Source organism: Photinus pyralis, unplaced genomic scaffold, assembly GCF_008802855.1.
Source record: "Photinus pyralis isolate 1611_PpyrPB1 unplaced genomic scaffold, Ppyr1.3 Ppyr1.4_LG8, whole genome shotgun sequence".
Classification (NCBI taxonomy): Eukaryota; Metazoa; Arthropoda; class Insecta; order Coleoptera; family Lampyridae; genus Photinus; species Photinus pyralis.
Genome location: NW_022170819.1, coordinates 9,052,786 through 9,059,650, shown reverse-complemented (window position 1 = coordinate 9,059,650; position 6,865 = coordinate 9,052,786). Strand labels below are relative to the sequence as shown.

The 6,865-nt window shown below is 35.9% G+C and overlaps 1 long non-coding RNA gene across 1 annotated transcript; it reads right to left on the bottom strand.

The window, feature by feature from the left end:
- Positions 1-3,698: 3,698 nt before the first annotated feature.
- On the bottom strand, positions 3,699-5,231 carry LOC116178860. The gene is made up of 3 exons (XR_004146905.1): positions 5,200-5,231; positions 3,886-4,026; positions 3,699-3,827 (listed from the first exon to the last, which is right to left on the bottom strand). It is a non-coding gene; the product is annotated as an uncharacterized LOC116178860 (long non-coding RNA).
- Between the last annotated feature and the right edge of the window lie 1,634 nt (positions 5,232-6,865).

Sequence of the window (6,865 nt, the reverse complement as noted above, 5' to 3'; positions counted from 1 at the left end):
GGTGAGATTTCAAAAAATTGTGGGAATGTCTTAAATTTGTTTAGTTTTTCAATTTTTGGAAATTTGTTACATGTTTGCAATTTTAAGATGACGCCAATTCCAGTAATTGCAGAAAAAAAAACTATTGAAAGTTTCATACAAATATTACGTCCCTTAAGTATTTTCCAGAATATTTCAAGAAGATTTAAGAATATTTCTATATAACGTTACAAAGTTCTCAATAAAATCGCCCTCAAAGAGGATCCCTTGGAGGCTTCAAGAGGATTTCAAGAAGATTGAATCCACTTTCTAGATTTCAAGGAGGTTTCAAGAAAATTGACAAGGATCTGGTGAATTCTCGATGATATTCAAGCAGAAGTGAAGATTTTTGTACCTATATTTAAGAAAATTGACCTGACCTAAAAAACAAAACAGTTCAAAAAGAAACAAAAGAAAGTTACAGGTTGATTGCAATGATGATATGGTTTAGGAAAGATTTCAAAAATTTTTGTCAATATTTAAAATTAGTTTTTCAAATTTATGAGATTTGTTTAATGTTTATAATTTTCCTTAACTTTACTTATTGTAATGTGGCTCTAGCGAATTCAGGTGCTGACCTTGGTAAGTGGGTCAAGGTGAAGGTCGCTATCAAAGAAGAGTGGAGGCGGGGCGAATGTGCTTTTAACTTCACCTTGACCTATTTCCAAGGCCGCCACACCGTGACAGGTAATCATTGATCTTCACCTTGACGTACTTGCCAAGGCCATCACCAGATGACACGCGACCCTGAAGAGTTTATGTTCGACTCTGTATCACTACTGCTAACGTAAGCAACGAGGGAGAAAATGAGAAGAGACAGCACAAACGGATGTGGCCAGCTTACATAAGCAAAGCTGTTGTGAAAGTCATGTGGAGTCAATGGTTTCTGATTTCTGCTAACGAAATAATATAAACGTCAAGTATGACACCGCAAAAAAGGGGCCATTGACCCCTAAAAATAGAGTCATTGACCTTTGGGGGCCAACGATCTTTGAGCTTTACCATGACCTACTATCCAAGGTCATCCCCTGAAAATAATACAAGAAATTTGATGAAGATCTTAATGACACCACAAAAATGGAATCATTTGTTGGCATTAAAAATGTATGCTATAAAAATTGACCTTTGGCGGCCAACGATCTTTAACCTTCTCGTTGGTCTACTGTCCAAGGTCACCGCCACGTGGCAGGTGACCTTTCAAATTCACGTTGACTTACTTTCCAAGATCACCACCATGTGGCCATGATGGAGGGAATTATTTATAAATATTGTTGGAATTTGGGACTAAGCACAATCTCGATCATATTAGTTGGTTCTAAGGATAATGTTGATGTTGTATCACAATTACTTAATTAATTGATGCTTGATTTTGTTTAAATAATTGTTTTGTTTATTATGTCTTGGTATAAATTACGCGTTAAAGGACTATAATTATTGGCGTAGTATTTGTAAAAAGTTTATCTCATTTTTATCTCCGGTCGTAGATAAGAAGTTTTGTTATGGTGGCGGAAGCTAATTAGTTTCAAGATATGGACGTATTATCGCAAGTAAGTTCACGCATGTGTAGGTTATTCTAAAAAACGTACTATTTTGTAAATTATGGAAGAAGGAAATGAATGAAAAGGGAAAAAGTTTTAAATAAGCGAACCGGAAGTTAATCGGGACTTTTTGGACGGTGGATGTTTGAAAGGTAGATTGTATTATTGTCTATGTAATAGTAGAAACCATCCAAATTCGTACCAGTCGATGGGGATGCATACTACAATTTTATAGTGGGGATAGCTGCGTGTGCAAAAGTGAATGCTAAAACCCTCCTAGCTTTTCTAATGAACGAATTTTTGTAATTTCTGATTTTTTATCAAAATTAGAATCAGTGGTTCGGTTTGAAAGGAGTGTCTTGTAGATATAACTTGAAGTATGTCACTGGGGATTGTTTACATACCATTTTTATTCCTTCTACTTGCTTATCGCTCCATAGACCAATAATAATTATGACCACCATACATTAAGAGACCACCCCGATAGCCAAAACTTGTCAAAGAAATTTGCCTTAAAAGCGAATAGCATAAAATATATCAAAATATCGCCATCTCAAGGATCAGTTGGGCCAATCCCAAATTGGCAGTAATAATTTCGACGTGCCTACGTGAACAAAATTCGTATCCGATATTTCCATTAGCATTATAAATCGATGTCGTCCTCTTGTCAGTCGAGAGGCGCATAATCGCGCACTTCCATGATTGAAAGTGTCGGCGGAGGAGGTCACTAAATAAGAAGCTCATTTGAATACAAAATTAATGTTTACAGCTTAATTGTTGTACGCGCGCGCAAAATATTAAAGTGATTTATTTAAGGCGAAGAGCAAGGTCCAAGAGGTTATATTAAAATTTGTGCCCACCACACGTGCCGTACATCATGTCAACTTGAACCCATCTGTTACCTTTTTTTCTTCAAAATATTTTAATTGTAAATTAGTTGTTCGCGCAGATAACGAAAAAAAACTAGTTCTGGTGTTTTCGAATAAATTATGCAGAATTTATTTTATCGAGGATTTCCTTTGACGTAGGTACGTAAGATTTTGGACTAAATTCGACGATTGGGAACTTTCGCATCGCTGCATCCTATTATTGCCTTTCTTCAACTTCCTTTCCTAGATTCTGGCTTGCAAGAATTGCCTTTCCTATCAAATTGATCACGAACACAAGCAAATCGACATCTTCTGCTGGAAAAAATTTACCAAAAATTCAAACTGAACATTTAGAGAGTTCATAATCTTCAAAATTAAAACCTATAATAATTCAAAATCTACAAAATTTCCATAATCCTCAAAACCTCCAACCTTTATGGTTCGAGGCTTTGGAATTACTAAATACTTTTTACACATTATATCTACGCAAAAAATGATGGAGCACTATATACATCGTGTACATAAACTCCTGGAACTCTTTAATGTATTTATTGGATAGGAACTTTTTTTAAATTTATAAACATTCGGTATGAACCATGAGTGGCCCGGTAGACGTCCATAGGTACAGTAATAGAATTCTCACCATACCATACCCTTCCATGGTGTTGTCGACTGTGGTAGTCGTTTCCCGTATTCTCTCTTTGAGTTCTTCTAAATAATGTGGAAAAGGTATATACACCAGATCTTTAATGTGTCTCCATATAGATAGAAGAAAGTTACATGGGGCGATATCTGGTGATCGAGGAGGCCATTTTAAGAAACATCTCTCCTCTTCCATAACACGTTCGATCCATCGCTGAGATTCCACCCTGTATATAAAATCTACGATAGACTGGGAAATCTCGAGCGAGGGCCTTGCTACCTGTTCCAGGGGTGGAACTCTGCTAACACAAACCTCTTTGGTTTAGAATATATGTGCGATATATGAGTTTTGATTCACTAATTTCGACATATTTTGTTGTTAACGTTGAATTTGGCCTCCAAGGCCATGTAATTCTCCATCTTACTTTTAACAGAAAGGTTTTATTGTACCAAAGATAAGTGATGCCCTTTTTTACCTGCTTGTACCCCACGCTCCACAATCTCGGTCCTATCGGTTGAATTCGAGGACAATGTTGTTATATCAGAATTATTTAATTGTTTGATGTTTGATTTTGTTTAAATAATTGTATTGTTTATTTTATTTTGGTTTATTGCAGAGTTAAACTGCGTGTTATAGATTAAATAATTCATTTGGTAATTTTTGTCTAGTATTTGTAAAAGTTTATCTCATGATTTTCTCCAGTCATAGATAAGAAGTTTCGTATCGTTGCACAGCTAATTAGTTTCAAGGATGTTTGCCCTACAAAAATTACAATTATTTCTTTTAAAGGTTTTGTTAGTCCCTGAATTTAACTGACCTAGCTGAACAGGTGCCTGTGGATGGTTTAGTGACGATATGTAATTATGAAATCGAACGGCACGTTGTAGTGGAAGCGTGGTACTGATAATTGCCACTGATTAGAATCAGAATCAGATTCGGCCATAGGTTTTTTGTACATCTAAAATATACACACAATAAAATAAATAAAGTGATCGAAGGAAAGGATTTGTGGTGGGAAGCCATCTTTAATTTTCATGGTAGGTTATTATAATAGAACACTCTGGATCTTGTGGAAGGGAGTGCAGAAATGGGCCCTGCGAGGAGTGGAATAAAACACTTATTTGAGGCAATTAAAGATGAGGGAAAGGGCGGGAGCTTCCAACGAGTTTAAAGTTGCAGACAAAAGGAAGTAAAGCTGTAAAGTCTTAATCGTCAATTAACTTTGTTACTGATCTTTGAAAACTGCAAGTTTAATCCGCAGATAAATGAATGCATTAAGGCATGAAAGTATCCAGCTGACATTTTGCGTAGTTTCCTGTACAATTTCAAGATATTTAAACGAGACGAGCGACAGCGAAATTCATTACGCTAATTGCGGCGATGAGAAATTTTTGCCGCTACCATCAATGAATACCTCAACGTGCCGTAATGAATCATGAAGTAGGTACTAATGCGGTCTCATAATTGAACTAATTACCTCAGTATGTTAATAACCGACACATAATACACGTCTTCATCGCCACTTACACGCATCAATAATAATGGACATGTGAGGGGAAAAGGCGGCATGTAGATGGCGCTCTCCTCTGTCACTAACTGATGAGTGATTATCGGCGCGATCCGGCGGAACGAATTTTTCAAATGGGGGCTTTGTGTTAAAGTATCAAGATAATAAACTAGACAATGAGGTAAAGGCTTTAATCAATTATAAATTTAATTAAATCCTTTGAAGTTCATTAGTAAAGTGGCCGCTCGGTGAATGGAAATGAAACAATAAACTTTACAGGCAATAAAACGAATCAGTTTTTCAGGAGCATAGAGAAATTTAATTTCTTCTCGCATTCTACATTACCTATTATGGACGAGACAAATGAGCGGATCTCCTCAAGTTATATCCGTGTCGTTAAGGAGGATTTTACCCCAGGAACACATTCAAACGATGTTGCCAATGCGAAATTTTACAGATTTTTGGTAGGGCAATATCCAGGAAATAAAGACGCAACCCATTTTTGTTGCGACATAGTGCAATTTATACGTAACTACGAATCTTTTAAAATTTAAAGCAGGAGGCAAAGACTTTGGTCATATTAGTTCCCAAATGAGGAACAAGTAATGGCAGGTAGGTACTCACCAATGACATCAAAAAACACTTCCAGGTCTTCGCAATATCTGTAACAAAGTAGGATTTTAATTCAATTAGTTATTGATGTGGGCTGTTTATTCCAAAATTTTACAAATAAAGGTAAATGGATTCTTACTAGATTTAGCGATTGATACCGGATGCGTCGTAACCGGTTAATAGCCTGGGAAAAGTTATCAGCGCCAGTCTGACGGGCGATAACACAATGTTAATGTCTTTAACGTAACCAAAACGACTAAATCAGAACTAATCATATTATTCTATATGCGCAGGATTGCGTTAAGTAGGCGCTGTCTATTGGTTACCGATTACAGATGGCCGCTTTAGCCTATTCGCACCATTTTGTAGGCGATCCTTGTGAAATTAAAAAAGTAGGGATGGGGTGATAGAGTCTGTTTTTCAGACACTAAATGAGAAAACCACGTTAATTCAATTAACGTGTAATCGTTGTAGTTCAAATCAAAAGACCCGTCATTAAAGATAGCGCCAAATTTGTCGGTCAACCTAATATCAAAGAGTAAATAACAGAATTCGAAAAAATGGGCAAACCGTTAAAATCAACCAAAGAACCATTAGGACCTTCAAGGTCATCTGGTATCAATTAATTGTCGAGAACCAAACTTTATCAAGATTAAATTCGAACTTGGTAACAATGTGTCTCCAATCAAGATTCAAAGATTGGCGGTGTTCAGTATTATCAACGCTGGGTCAGTAAATAATCAGGTTCAAGGATCATTAAAAATTATGAGCCATTGAGAACCAAAAATCATTACGATCTGGCACCAAATATTATTACCAAAAATAAAAGTTTGGCAAGAATTACCAATACTTAGCATCCATCATCCAGAATTAAAGATGAAATTGGGCGTTCGCCGGAAATGCTGTAATAAAGAAGGTATGAAGATTAAATATCGTGAATTCGACGATTAATAATTATCATCAAAGACCAAATTATGAAATTTTAGGTCTCTAGTAATTAAATAGCCGGAACCAAAAGACCTTAGGGGATTCAAGATCATAAAGGATCAAAGATCATTAAAAGATAATAACAGTAAAAAAAACAAGGCTCATCAAGGATTAAAGAGACAATCGATCGCCATACATTAAAAGTCGCTATTAGTCAAGTGTCTTGTAACATTAACCAAGATCAACAGGAATATGAAGATAGTCATCCAGATAATAGGATCAAAGTTAATAAGTAATCTAGGATGAAGTGTTAATAAAAAAATGAACATCAAAGATCAAGGATCACCAAGGATCAAGGACCGTGTATTTGTTATTAAAAATTCGTCGCCGTTGAACTTATATTTCAATGTAAACAACGAAAGGTATAGATTTACATGCTTATCGAATTATGCGCAATTTGCATTTAATTTGCATGGTATATCGACTTGTAAAGTTGTTGACAAGTGTCAAAGAGAAGATGATCTGGAGCATTTTCCAGAATAAAGGTTTTCTGAATGGAAATTTGCATCAGATCAAATCTCGCAGCTTAAAAATTCAAATTTATTGGCGATCCTGCAATTCCTTATCGGAGCGCCGAATAATTTTGGACATTTTATGAATAATTTATACCTCATCAATGCATACTTTGTGCAAAACCGCGTGCAAACCGTTCACTAATCATTCCCCTAATGTCCTTTTGGTTGCTTTTAAC